The following is a 15,438-nucleotide window of genomic DNA, read 5'->3' as shown; positions in this document are numbered from 1 at the left end:
TTTTTGTGTAAGTTTTGTTGACTTAATAAAACCTTCATTATAAAAAGGCAAACCAGTACACGTTAACCCTTTATCTGCTATCTTTGTCACTATATTCATACAAAATGTTCAAAACAGAACATGCATCGAAGTGCGAGTGTTAGAAAACTTTGGTGAAAATACGTAATGATGGCTTTCTCACTGTGTGTGTGTGTGTGTGTGTGTGTGTGTGTGTGTGTGTGTGTGTGAGAGAGAGAGAGAGAGAGAGAGAGAGAGAGAGAGAGAGTTTCTACATGTCCTTATTTAAACGAGTTAACTCTTAATCAAATAAAGGCCTGCTGTGTTGTTCTCGCCCTGCTTCTGCTGGTCATGAAGCGTAACCGAGGCAGTGGTTCGTGCAGATGAAACTGATTCATCACCTCGCTATTCCGTCCCCTCTCCCCTTGCTTGTGGATCTGAGCTACAAAGCCTCGCCGAGGGCCAGGATTACTCGAGGGACAGAAGCAAGGACTAATATGAGGGAGTCCACATAATAGAATAAAAAAAGTAATGGTGTGTTTTACGCACGAAACATTATAACACTGCCGAGGAGGAATGAATGTTACTCGCATGTGTATGACTCTCCCTATGAGGCATGAAGATATGGTATGGTTCATGTGACGCAAGGAATGTGTGTGTGTGTGTGTGTGTGTGTGTGTGTGTGTGTGTGTGTGTGTGTGTGTGTGTGCTCGTGCGTGCGTGCGTGCGTGCGCGCGCGTGTATGTGAGTGTCTTGTATGTTGTGGTGGTAATACTACATCTTTTTCTTTTATGACGTTTTTCATAAAGATATCACTTTTTGGATTGCTCACTATGCTGTTTGAAAGTACCGAAACAGTTATGGGTTGTCAGGTGTACCAACCGACCCGCATAATCATTACAGTTATCAGATCATTACAAACAGTAGTTTCTTCGTCAATGGTAACCTGATTGTGTACCGTTATTTATTTTTTTTTTGCTATCTCTATGTAATTTTTTTTTTCTGTGCATGCTACTAATACCTGAAACACCATTGTCACAGGGATGATTTGTGAGTGCTCGACCCAAATGGTGTTGATTCACTGAACCCCAAACTCCACTCAATTTAAACAAATGTATATTCGTGTGTACCTTGAGTTATCAGTTCTTTGTGTGGTCCAGCTATAGATAAAATGACAAATTAGTTACCATTTAGTAAGAGGAGAAAAGGACGCTGCGAAAAGTTATCAAATTGGAGAAGATTGTTCCCAACGTGTAAATACTCACGCTGCTAAGGAAAATTAAGGATTTAAAAGTGTTTGTATCGTACATCAGGCAACACCTAAACTCCAGCTTCCTAGGATCTCAGTTGAAGGTGAACTGTGACGCCGAAGGGACAGGAATTGTCCTGTAATTGGAATTTTCTATTAGAGGATCATTGTCTGGTTAACTGTCCCTCAGGTAATGAGGTAAAAACCATCCAAGAAACAGACCGTCTCCGCTAGAACTGGGTAATGAGTCCCCGGACAGCACCGGCAAGACCTCAGGTACTTCCTCTCCGCAACTCCAATACGACAAACTGGCGAAGGTTTAATTTAATGGTGATGAGTCGGAGTGTCGACTTGTTTTGAAGTTGGATAATACGTCAGTCTCCTTCCTGGTCAGATTATCCTTGAATAATTCCGGACAGAGTGATTTACGTGGAGAGATAAGAAACTAATAAAATTTGAGAGATACACTTGAAGGAGTAAGCTGTGATTGTGTGATGTTTGCGATAAGTGGGTGAGTGTGCTTGCGTACATGCACACCTACACTCATCCTTTCATATTTCTGCTCCACATAAAGCTTGAAAATATCTTAAGGTAAACTGAATTATCCGCGGCTGTCTAGGATATTCATTATTTTGACTCGGCCATCTCATAGTTGTGTTCAGTATCTCTCTCCCCAATGTAAAGTGGTGCATAAAGACTGAAACTCGCTTACACTGACCTTTCTGCATATTTAATTCCTTTCATTCAGTGTCTCGACAAATGTATTTTGGATAAGATTTGACAAATGATTTTCTGAATTACCGTACATACGGCTATTTAGTCAGCACGGCAGCCTTAGCCACCACGGCAGACGAGGTGCTGGCGTATAGGTGGTTGCGTAGTAGAGAAAGAAGTCAGAGAAACGACTAAAAGTGAGTAAAGTTTAGCTTCCCGTCATAGTCCACCAACACAGTCGATGAAATATTGTCATTATATACACTTCATCATGTCTGACAGCTATTTCCATCTTCTCCTGCAAAGCTGTGGCATGTCTGGGGCAGGGTGAAGGAGAGAGGCGAGGACTGGCGCCGCGACCTCCCGGCCACAGAATGCAGATGTGAGGAACGTTGCCTGATAGAGTGGAATATTCACATGAAGGTGAGTGCTTGCCATATTTCGTGTAATACATCAAGAGGTGCTAGATTTAGCGCGCCATATTGCAGCGTTGAGCGCGGTAACTGCCCTGAATGGCGCCATGCATCTCTTTCCTCCACCGCACATGAGGCGCAAAACAGAGAATTTATATCCGTGATCTTATCTGCATAAAATTTCCATCTTGGATACTTTTGTTTCGGCTCAGAATTTATGTTGAGTTGCGTAATCTATTTTTGACCTTTGTTTCTTGAGGTTACAAAGTTTTAACAATGCAACTTTTCTTCTGTCATCCAGTTTTCTTTCATTCAACTTGATTTTTTTTATAATACTTTACCACAACGGACCTCCATATCCATACACCAAATTCCCCACCTCTTGTTCAGGTGTTGTAACAATGTGTAAATATTCGTAAGTTTAACTTCAGGTAGTTCAGTGTTGCTTTCAATTTGGTCACAAGTACATTTTCTGCAAGACTATAAACAGAAAACATGGTTGATTGCTTTTATTGATTCTCCAAATATAAAACGCTAAACGCGCCGTGAGTAAAAGAAATCACTCGGAGAAATAGCAATAGATCTGTTTGTACACTGATAAAAGTCACGTCCTCCTGAACCCTTTCGATATATAGAGAAAATAAAAGGGTATAGATATTGCATTCGGCTCAACTCCAGCCTTAGCACTTCTCCAAACCAACATCAAGACATCCATATAAAAAAGAAGGTACATTTGTATGATACAGCCGTTTCTTATTTAGTAATTATCATTAAATTCTTATTATTTGTTTCAGAATACGAGTATAGAATATCCGATCTAACATAAAGTACGTGTTTGAATTTGCTATTACGTCAGATGCTAGTTGGCAATTTGTGTGTGTGTGTGTGTGTGTGTGTGTGTGTGTGTGTGTGTGTGTGTGTGTGTGTGTGTGTGTGTGTGTGTGTGTGTGTGTGTGTGTGTGCGATGAAGCGAAACATCCTCCTACACCTTTAGTTTTTGTATCTGTGTAAAATGTGAACATTTTAGAATCAGCAAGATGCTTCAAAATATATTTTGCTTTCACAAAAGAATAAGTCGTTGTGGAGGAAGTCAAGAAAGCAAAAGTACACAAACAACGGAGAACAGTCGCTGGTCGAACTGCTGTTTTTTAGTGACAAATAGATTGAACGAACCGCTAATTAAATGTCCGGTAAACAATGCAAAACGACAAGATGATAATTATGAATCGAAATTATAAGTGAAAAAATTTTCCCATCTCCCTTTTCTGTGGTGGACGGGGGAAAAGAGAGAGAGAGAGAGAGAGAGAGAGAGAGAGAGAGAGAGAGAGAGAGAGAGAGAGAGAGAAAAAAAACTAAACGAAGAGTGGGGGAGAGGCAAGTGCGCTATTGAAGAAACCTATAGAAGGAGAGAACAACTGGCATTATGGGAGGGTAAGGGTGCCAGGGAGGGCGAACCAGTGCCATTTTAAGACACGAACAAAAGAAAGGAAACGAAAGTGACACTTGCATTTTCTCTCATCTCTTGGTGTGACAGGAGGGAGAGGGAGAACAAGGGAACGTGTGTGTAGGACAGCAACGAATAGTAGCAGAGAGAGAGAGAGAGAGAGAGAGAGAGAGAGAGAGAGAGAGAGAGAGAGAGAGAGAGAAAATTAAACTTATAGCGAAGAGTAGAGAACAAGATATAAACGAGATAATAATATATATTTATTAATATTATCTTGGTCTCTTTATGTTTTGGAGTGACAATCAGTGACAATGTTCTTCACCTCTAAGCCTGATCTCTTCAAAAGCCGCAGCATGTTACTTCCTTTATAAAGAGCTTTGGTAACTAAATGACGAGTAAATCATCATGGTATGTGTTTTATAGATACCACTTGGCTGTTGTGTTGTTATTTATATCAGACGGAGTGTAACATTAAATAAAACCTTCCACCAATAAATGTTATCATCATAATTAAGAAAAAAAATATCCGCTTTGTGGGAATGACAGGAAATCAATCCCAAAGAATGTATTGAAATTTGTATACCAAACATTGCAACACTTTTGATTTTTCACAGGTTTTCTTGCCCAGGAGAGACCAGACTGTATTCTTTTCTTATACTATTTCTTTATCTGTTGTACATTTTACGTTCGTTTTTTCACTCTGAGAAAGGGAGTTCAAATAACAGATTCCAGAGTTCTATTCACTCATCCGTGCAGTGTTGACTTGCTCGGGGAAGTCAGGTGCGATGTAGTTCAGAAATCTGCGTGTCATTGTGCGACATCCAGAAATCTCGTTTTTCATCCTCGCTTGAAAACACAGTCATGCAACGTGTTATTTTATCTTGCCACTAAATGCAAAATGGATCAAACTGCTTCCAGTATTTTTATGTTAAAACACAGAACAAAAAAAGACTTAATGGTTCATGCTGTTGTGATGGATTCCTAACTTCTGAAAAGCAATAGAATATTTGAATTATTATTACTATTATTATTGCCATTGATTTTGCTACTACTATGTATACTTCTTATTCATTTGTGCACTTATTAATTTGCTAATCTTTCTGATTTTATTTATTTATTTATTCTTTTACTTATCTACTTATCAATTATTTATTCATTAAGTTACATACTTGTCTCATGAAATACTGTTCGTGAATAATTTTGCATACACACTCAGAGAGGCAAGAAGTGAATGACTGCTTGTATTTGCCTTTATGTTGATCGGTGGCGTGAGCTTCATGGGACGCTGGATTGCAGTTTATGTTAGCTAATAGAGCGCATTGATTCGATCCTCCGGTAAGACTGAGATATGCATTACCGAAGCTCGCTGGAAATGCTTGAAATGTGATTGGTTTTGTGAATTACCTGAAACGCTGCAGAAGTGGGATCTATGTCAAGCAATTGTGGGGGAGGGATCCATCAACTTTGCCTTTATATCAGGGGTGTATACCGTATTGTCTCATTGCTTCAACTGAACTCATGAGTGTATCGAATCACTGCAGGGCGTCACTAATCTCGTATGTCAGTAAAGGTGACATTAGCATTCCTTGGTGCACTAGACAGAAAGGAGAAGAGTTGCCACAGGGTTAAACCGTATGTACTTGTGACCTCGCTGGATATTACCAAGTGTTGGGAGACCTGCAGGACAGTTTCCCATAATTTGGTGGTGTTGCCCATAACAACCGGGAACTCTGCTATAAAGGCATTCGATTGCTTACAACTTATCATCCGTGCTGTGTATGTGGTGGGAGTTGTTTTTATCATTATCATCACCATCATCATCGTTGTTGCTATCATCATCACTGTCGATGTGTTATTTCCAGGAAAATGTATAGTTACTGTAACATTATAAGTTACAGCAGAACCATCACTAGCAACATCATCAATAATAAAACCGTTCTTAGTTCCAGTCACAACCACCACCACTACCATCACCAATACCAACACCACCACCAGTACCACAACCACCACCGACAAAATAATACCTCCCGCCACAACAGCAATAACAACACTATTACCATAACAACGTCGCCTCCGCGTGCCTCCCCAGAGCCGTCACTGTTTGCGACACCACCGCCGCGCTCTTTCACAAAATGCAAATATCCTCAGCCGAAAACCCTCCTCTTTCAGAACCTCCGCTTTCCCTGCACCGCTTCCCCCATCCCTTCCATCCCTCGCCCTCTTCCTCCTCTGGTTCTCTCACTTTCCCTTCGCCCTCTCACCCCGTCGGCCTCTCACCTCCACTCAACTCCATTCCACTTCTTGCTACTGCTGTCACTACCACTGCTACTACTACCACCAGGTTTGCTACAAATGCTACCACTATCACCACTATTTCTACTACTGCCATCATAGTCTCTACTATTGCCATTACTACCACAGCAACTATTCTAACCAAGGTGTATTAATTGCCTAGTAGTTCCCTTAATAGCCTTTCCCTTCTCGCCGTGTTATTTCATGATAAGTATGAAATCCATTTACATCCCGGGAGAGTTAGTTGAGCCACACGTCTGTGCACCTTCCCATTACCTTCACCTGTTACAGCCTACATCCCGGACTGGCGCGAAGCTGGCTGCCATGTCCCCTGCTTGGTATGCTACGGTATTGTATTCGTAAGTGTAATTCTGACTCTGAGCTGCCACCAGTAAGAGCTGTCGATAATTTGCAGCCACTCGTGTCCAATATTCTGATTTCGAGGAAGCAAGTGTCTGTTCTCCACGTTCACTTTCGGTTGCGTGACTGGTGTTGCGTGATCGCCGTGCCTTGTGTGTCACGGTTCGGGGAGAAATATCAGTCACATACAGCGTGATTCATGTAATGCTGGTAAATTTTAAAGTGTATGCTAAGAAGTGGACAATATTAGATCAGGTTATAGGTGTCCCTTTAGATACTTTGCATGTAAGAAAGATGTCACCAGTAAGGATCAATGAGCAAATCTTCATGTGTCGTTTCTCTTTATTTTTTATCTCTACTATGAGCTTATTGCTTTCATCCTGGTTGCAATGCTAGCATCCAATACTACAGAGAAGAAACAATTCTCTCTCTCTCTCTCTCTCTCTCTCTCTCTCTCTCTCTCTCTCTCTCTCTCTCTCTCTCTCTCTCTCTCTCTCTCTCTCTCTCTCTCTCTCTCTCTCATGGTGTGTGTGTGTGTGTACTTGTGGGAGAAGGAGGCTCGCTGAATCTGTGCCTGGTCAGGGCCGGTAATCCACGGAATGATTCATGTGTGATGCGCCTTGTCGATGACTTACCCGAGCCTCCTCAGATCGTCAAATCTTGTCGATGCGATGTCAGGCCATGTCTAATAAATTTTCCCCTGTTATCTTATGTATTTACCTCTCTTGCAATGTTCTTGCTTCAGGGAGTCATTTTAATTGTATTCTTGAAAATCTGGAAGTTTTTTTCCTCTTCGATACTTTTCTTACTTCGCTTGAAATTTATGTTTTTGGTAAAAGAGAGAACGATGCTCTCGTTGTTTTGCGGCTGATAATGTTTTAAGGAATTATAGATTATCTATTAATTGCAGTGGTGAATCAGCTTCGTTAAGATTACAATAAGTACGAGTATTGATAAAAAAATGTAAAATATTGTCATAGTTTCGTACTAGTTTCATATTATGTTTAGCTTTTATGTTCTATTTATTTTCAGCTTCTTTTTACCCAGACCCTTTCCTTCCTCCTCTTTAAACACTTTAAACACTTTATTATATTTGTCTTATGTACATGGATTAACAAAAAAAAAAAAAAAAGTTTACCACGACAAATAGCCCTTTGTAAGCTATATATAGCTTTATGGACAATATTAAAGTTACAGATACACAAAAAGAAAACTATTCTGCATGAAAAGTGAGAAAAAAAGGTCCATTTATGATTAAACACATTGGGTAATTACATATGTACATACACTTATTTTGTCAAGTGACTTTACCCCTTCATCCTCAGATGCTTCCGCCTAGACATATATTCACTTTTGCGTTCTTACAAAGATGAGAGGAGAGAGATCTCAAAACTGATTAATTCTTTATCCAATCTTTGTAGAGGTAGCTCATGTCTTCATTGCAACCACTACAGCAGGGTCTCAATCTGGGGTTCGTGAACACCCAGGGATTCACAAGAAGAAGGGGTACTTAGATGGCTGGCATAATGATAATCCTTTGTGGAATACCTTTGCCTATTGAGTTACTGTCAGCCACTAAATTAACATTCTGTTTGATGTCAAATTACTGGGGATTCGGGTAGATGGTCTTATAAATCAGAGGGTTCTCAACGAGAAAAGGTTGAGAACCCCTGATCTATATAAAGGCATAAACGTTTCCTCCTACATTGCCCAGCCTACACCAATGAAAGATCCAAACACCCCAATTGGCAGGGTCCTTACCCAAAAAATGAAGAACACCTCATTGGAAAATTACTTTTTGAAAAATCTAGTAAAGAAGAAAAAGAAATAATATATAATTTTTTGAAAAAATAAGAGAACATTAAGTAAAAAGTTTAATTGATAATTCATTACAGCTACAGACCCAGACAAAACCCAAACCAAAACACGTCAGAAGTTGCCAATATCCAGGCTACACTTCCGCCTATCAATTAAACTGAATTGAATACCATGTTCAGACAATGGCAAGACAGAGCTTAGGAACACGGTGGTGAAAACACTACAGCACCCTCGGACTATTTCTGTTTCGGCCGCTAATTTTCTTTTTTTCTCATAAGGAAAACCGAACAAATATTGCTCTACTCATTCCTTGTGAAGAATTAACCTGTGCAGAAGCGAGGTGAAATGTGTGTTAAGGTTCCGTGCTGTATTTAAGTCTCTAGAAATTAAAGATCTTGGTACACCAGACAATTATGTTTTGCTCTATATTATGATGTTAGTCGTATAAACTCAAGTAACTATAAAGAAATACCATGGTAGAATAAGAACAGAAAAATACTGGAAGGAGTAAAAGCATGGTAAATCAATAGATACATCGTAATACAGTGTTTAGAGACGACTACTCTGTACCGCGAGACGATGCTGACCCACTCCTGAATTAAACCAACCTGCGAACACTGAAAATGTGACAGTTTGGGTCCTCTCCTATTGACATTAATCAAAGTATTACGATTTATGCACAATAGTAATATATTATACTCAGACGGAAAACGGGTTTGATGTATTTGAAATGTGGCATTTCGTTATAGTACATTTCGCACTATATAGCGACTGTTTAGGACTGTAAAACTATAGGCTTCAGGTAGATATACAATAATGTTATCAATCGATTTTCAGTCTTAAAATAGGGGAAAACTACAAAAATTGATGCATTTCTTTATAGTCCTCCTTGTTTCTCGAAAAGGTGCACGAACTTAGAAAAGGTTGAACACTAAACTATACCCTGAGAAAAAATACAGTAAAAGAGATAAGATAAAATGACCAACATCTCTATTATTACGGAGGCTAAGAATAATACCAAGACTAATTAAGTAATTCAGAGATAACGAAACGAACGACGATCACGAGAGCTTCCACGATAACAGTGTGTATGATAAGATGTGATTCCAGATTCCTCGATAGCGCTCCGAGTTTCCAAGATAACAATGACATTCCAGTTTTCCTCGATAGCGATGCAAGTTTCCAAAATAACGATGCCATTCCACGATAAAGATGCCATTCCAGTTTCCACGATAATAATGCGAGTTTCCACGATCAAGATGCAATTCCAGTTTCCACGGTAACGATGCGGGTTTCCACGATGTCGATGCGGTTCCAGTTCTCACGATGCGATTTCACGACACAATATTGAAGTCCACTTGCCTACACAGGTACTGGGACGAACCCTTTCACCCCGTAAGGTCCACCCCAGACCCTTGGGTGCGAGTAGAGTGACGCTGCCACCTTCCTGCGCCGCAATTGAAGTTCACTTGCCTACACCGGTACTGGGACGAACCCTTTCACCCCGTAAGGGTCCACCCCACACCCTTAGGTGCGAGGAGAGTGGCGCTGCCACCTCACTGCGACGCAATTGAAGTTCACTTGCCTACACAGGTACTGAGACGAACCCTTTCACCCCGTAAGGGTTCACCCCAGACCCTTGAGTGCGAGGAGAGTGACGCTGCCACCTCACTGCGCCTCACACGGGTAGCCATGAGCAATGACCCGCCACACACCACTCCCCAAACACTGTCAGTGAGTCCTTTTCACCCCGTAAAGGACCACTGGTATTGTCAGTGCCTGGTGCATGGCGCACAGCGTGCCCTCGTTCATGGCGAGTTGTTCAGCACGGTGTCATTATAAGCAGAGGTCCCGTACACACCACTCACCACCAGACTCTATGCAAGGAGCCCTTATCACCCCTTAAAGGCCCCTCACGGCATCATCTGGTGGACGGTAGACACGGCAGACTGCTTAAGGCGACCCCTTGCCTAGTGTGAGGCGCTGCAAGTTGACGACAACCAGTGAGCTTGAAGCCGCAAAGGAAAATGAGTCCACGTTAACAATGGGATTCCACGACAGGTTGCGATTCCAGTGTCCACGGTAAAGATGTGTTTGTCGAGGATAACGATCCGTTTATCGAGGCTAACGATGCGGCGATGGCGATGGCGAAACGATTCAAAGTATTATTACCTACACAGGTACTGGGACGAAACTTTTTACCCAAAAGGGTCAACCCCAGTCCCGTGGTTATGAGAGCAGTGACGATGCAACCTTGCAATGCCTCACACGGGTCGCCATGAGCAATGACCCGCCACACACCACTCCCCAAACACTGTCATAAAGTGAGTCCTTTTCACCTAACCTAACCTAACCTAACCTAACCTAACCTAACCTAACGTAAAGGACCACTGGTACTGTCAGTGCCTGGCTCATGGCGCACAGCGTGCCCTCGTTCATGGCGAGTTGTTCAGCCCGGTGTCATTATAAGCAGGGACCCGTACACACCACTCACCACCAGACTCTATGCAAGGAGCCCTTATCACCCCTTTAGGGCCCCTCACGGCACCATCTGGTGAGTGGTAGACATTGATCTCTTGCTTATGGCGACCCTTGCCTAGTGTGAGGCGCTGCAAGTGGACGACTAGTAGTGAAGCTTGAGGCCACCAAGGAAAAAAAGGACCTGCAGCCAGTTCCCTGCCTTGGGCCCCAGGCCGGACCCAACAGCCACCTCCTTCCCCCGTGCGGCGCCCAAGGCCGTCACGGCCCTCAACAACTTTAGGCCGAAAGTTCTCAATCGTCGTTTAAATTTTGATTCGAATATAAAATCGTCGATGGTAAATGAAAAATAGCTTTGGTCTGAAAGTGTGCAAGAGTTAGCTGATTAATGAAACAAGGTGAGGCAGCTTTGCTCTAGTGTACTTTGCATGTTGCTGCCGTGAATGTGTACGTGTTTGTAGATAACTGGATAGAAACAGTAGACCAATGGTAGTTGTGTAACTACTGGGGAACTTTTGAAAATTAGTTAAGCTTTTGGATGGAGTGGATGAGTGCACACAGGTTTGCTTGTCTTATACATAAACTGCCACCTGTAGACATATTCTTTTTCTATTTCATGCTCTTAGAAAAAAGCAAACTTAGTTTCCTTGACGTGTAAATATCAATGTTTCAAATATAAGGAAACACTAGGAGAGGACCCAAACTCCCGTTGAAGTTGCCAGATTTAACAGATATTGTAATATTTCACAGAAAAGATGGTCAACTACATATCGTATATTTTTGGATATTCTTCTGTCACATAAGGAGATATCAAGATAGGTTAAGTATTTTCAAACATGTATCTACGACAAAAAAAACAAACCGCTATAATAGTAGAGATAGGTTATAACTATGCATTGTGTGTTTTTTATATACCATCTAGCTCTATTCCTGGGACAAAAATTACTTTTTCCTCAATTGATAACTCGAAGTTAGTGTGATATTTTTTCTCCTAGGTTAGTAAGTAGACTACAAGACACCATGAACATATGAAACCCCGTAAATTAGTTTATTTTCATAAATTAAAAATAAAAATCTGATAGAGATTGTCTATTGCCAACCAAACCGTTCTGCATTGACGTCTTCAGCGTCATAGAGACCTAATGATGTTTGCTCATGGACAGTGGCCATCCTGACAGCGTGAAACCCCAGGGGATTCATAAGAAGATTTCCAGGGGTATTTAGATGGCTGATCTAATAAAATCCTTTGCAGTACCATTGCATATTGAGTTCCATGTTCCATGTGATAATACTGGGGGTTCGGGTAGATATCTTATAACTCAGGGAGTTCTTAACGACAAAATGGTTGGGAACCCCTGCACTACAGTGTTGATGGTAGCTGTAATACAGACGCTCCACCTACACTTACAGTAGGTTTCAAGGACACGTAGGATGAAAGTCTGTTTGCACCACCAGTTCTCCATAACTTTGAGTAATGTTCCATTAGCTCCGCTTGCATTACCTGCTTAACACAATTTGTGCCAGTGGCCTATTGTGTGAAACATCCTAACGTCACCTTATAAGCTGTATTAGAGTGATCTCCTATACCTATATCATTGCTACTTCAACTGTCGCTACAGTGTTGGTGTTGTTATACGATGTTGCCACTGATGCTCCAACTACGATCGCCGCCATTTCGTCTGTTACTGCCCCTGCCGTTATCTCTGTGGTCGGAGTTGCTACTATTGTTGTTAGAATGATTACAGCCGCCACCACCAACATACCGCTAGTTCTGTTACTACCGCTGGACTGCCACCGCCAAAATTATCATTGCTGTCATCATCCTAATCTTAGCTAAACTACAATAACCTAATCCAGTGTTCACGAGACTTTTGTGCTCGTCAAAATGTGCTTCGAGCTGCCTGCTGTTTTGAATATCGGAGCTGCGATTCCTAGCAGCTATATTTCTGTGTTTATTGGATGAAAACTTTTATTTGTTTTCCATAGATATTCGTTGCACTACATTACACATTTTTGTAATCTCCATATAACTCCCTGCACTACCACGTCAGATAATAAGAGATGAACATAGTAATTCCAAGAGCAAAAATGATAAAGAAAATACAATTATTCTTAGTCAATAAATGTGAAATCGCTGAAGACACGAACAGTCTAAACTTTAAACAGTTTTATTACACAAATCGAATTATTAGTTGAAAGTGTTGTTAGTAATAAGATATGGTCATTATACATAGGATGATGTTTAATTAAGATACGAAAGTAAGCATTGAAATTAGTTTTTTCAAATATTTCAATGATTGATCTTTGTCTTGTGAAAACTAAGACGTGCTGTGGTACGTTTCCTGGGTCCGTGAGCTTGAACAGGCTGCGTATGGCAGGGAGCGGCTCGGTAAGGCTCAGACACGACTTTGCCACAGGAGATGAAGTGAGAGTGGCAACGCCGCTTCGAGACGTGGGATAGGGAGAGGTTGTGGGGAAATAGCAGAGATGGCAGAGATGGGGGGAGGTGTAGCTTGTGATGGTCGTGAGGAAAGTACTGGTGAAAGACTGCTGGTGTAGCATCTAGGAACACTAGTTATTTAGGGTTATCTATAAATACAACTGCCCTTGGCATATACACACTCTCATTAGTAGAGATGAGTGTTACTAGCGGTGAGGACTGAAGCCTGATGTGGTGGTGATGTGATCAGTGAGATACAGCCATCAAGAACCTGTGCAGATAATGTTATAGAGTGTTCGTGATTTTCTTGATTGATGTCTTGGCCTAAATCAACATTTTGCTGCCAAAGAATGTTAGTTTATTAAGCGCAATGCACAGAGAACACGATTTTGATCGTTATGTATTGGTCGCCATGTATTTCTGTGATATAGCTACGTCTCAACGATTCGCTGGCCTTAGGTAGTTGTCATAATTTTTTTACGATTATTTATTGATAATGTTAGCTACAAAACTGTTCACGCTAAGTATGAGCTTGTCCTGTACCGAGGGACATCTTGGCCATGGCATTATTTCATCTGTCCCTGGGCGAGAGCAGAAGGGTAGAGTTCGGTGAGTACTGTTGATGAATATTACCTTTACAGTATGAGATGATGATACAGTGCCACTTGGGTATTGGATTATCATTTATGCATGAGGAAGTTTTCGTAGCTAATAACCAAACCAATGTAACGCCATGAAGTGAGAGAAGGCCCGTCTTTCGTATTTTGAAATGTATGACTTATGTTGTGTTTCCTTTATTGGTAACTATTTGAAGATGTTTTAATCACTCAAGGTTCTATTTTCGCAGTGTCAAGTGTCTGCTACTCAAACTCTTCCCTTCTTTTTTTTTTTTTACACTACTAAAATTTTCACTCACTCTTGCCTTTTATCTCGTGTCAGTCTTCTCACCATGTCGCTTCTCTGCCCTTAGCTTTCCTCCCTCGTATCATATTTTTTGGTATCTTTCATAATGAACCAAGTCTTACTACACGGTTGTTCAGTTTGCTATTCTGCACATTCATTCACTCCACGCACTCTATACGAGCGCGCACCTCGATTATTCCATCTTTGGTATTGTCTTCTACCCTCGCATTTGTATCTCGTATGACAATATTGCTCTCCTCCCCTCCCTGCTCCACGCAAGTTCCCTCAACATTCAGCAATATCCAGAAAGCTTCCCTCGCAATCCACGCTCCTCGTTCCTCCAGCACGACTATTTTTTTTCTTTCATCATCACTTTCTTGTTGTTTTTGCTCCGGAGGAAAACATTACGAATGAAAGTTATGCCATAAGAACTCGCGGTAATAACAATACGTAATGACTCAAAGTTAATATGTAGATGGCATTTTTTTTCGACTTGACGAGAGAGAGAGAGAGAGAGAGAGAGAGAGAGAGAGAGAGAGAGAGAGAGAGAGCAGTGATGAGAACGTCAAAAAGAGTGGTGGTGATGTGACTTTTCTTCCTCCCGCCTCTTTGTTATGTGGGATTCTTTCTGCCTTTTCGTCTTTTTGTCTGCTTGTCTTTGTCTCTTATCTTCATCTAGTGTCTGAATATTCCTGTCTGGGTTTCGTCTGTCTATCTATCTACTTGTCTGTCCTCCTCCTCCTCCTCGTCTGTCCTCCTCCTCCTCCTCCTCCTCCTCCTCCTCCTCCTCCTCCTCCTCCTCCTCCTCCTTCCCTTCTGCCTTGTCTTCCTCCACCCCAAACAAAGCATGTCTAAGTTAGTGGGGAGTACAGCGGTGGGGCAAAGGACAATATCTGGCACTGACTCGCCCATTCCGTCCACTTCTACCCACTCTTGCTCTCCTCTCTCTCTCCTGTCCCTCAAACTCCCTGTCCACCTACGCTCACACACCCACCAGCTTTCCTACCCTCACCATCCACCCTACACCCGCTATGACCGGCAGGGCTAACAGACTGAATAATGACGTATTTATATGCAGATGGCAGTCCCATGATACGCCCGCAGCTGGGCAACCCGGGGACGTAATGGTAGGGAGGGGCGTGTATGCGACGAACTGGAGGCGCGGCAGGAGCGGATCAGCAGCTGGGGTGTCTGTAGGAAAATGTGACAGGAGAGAATAGTTGTAGGCAAGGTTTAGCTTCCATACGCCTTGATTGATGGCTCATCGTGGGAGATGAAGATGTGGATAAGTGTCTCTCATATGAAGGAACTGCTACCCGGCGTTCTGATA

The 15,438-nt window shown here is 41.9% G+C and overlaps 1 long non-coding RNA gene across 1 annotated transcript; it reads left to right on the top strand.

Annotated features, from left to right (window-relative positions):
- The first annotated feature begins 1,380 nt into the window (after nt 1-1,380).
- On the top strand, nt 1,381-15,298 carry LOC123503547. The gene is made up of 3 exons (XR_006674514.1): nt 1,381-1,522; nt 2,267-2,383; nt 15,187-15,298. It is a non-coding gene; the product is annotated as an uncharacterized LOC123503547 (long non-coding RNA).
- The last annotated feature ends 140 nt before the right edge of the window (nt 15,299-15,438 follow it).

This window comes from Portunus trituberculatus, chromosome 14, assembly GCF_017591435.1.
Source record: "Portunus trituberculatus isolate SZX2019 chromosome 14, ASM1759143v1, whole genome shotgun sequence".
In the NCBI taxonomy this organism is placed as follows: domain Eukaryota; kingdom Metazoa; phylum Arthropoda; class Malacostraca; order Decapoda; family Portunidae; genus Portunus; species Portunus trituberculatus.
The sequence above is the reverse complement of the archived record's forward strand: the minus strand, read 5'-3'. Positions and strand labels throughout refer to the sequence as shown.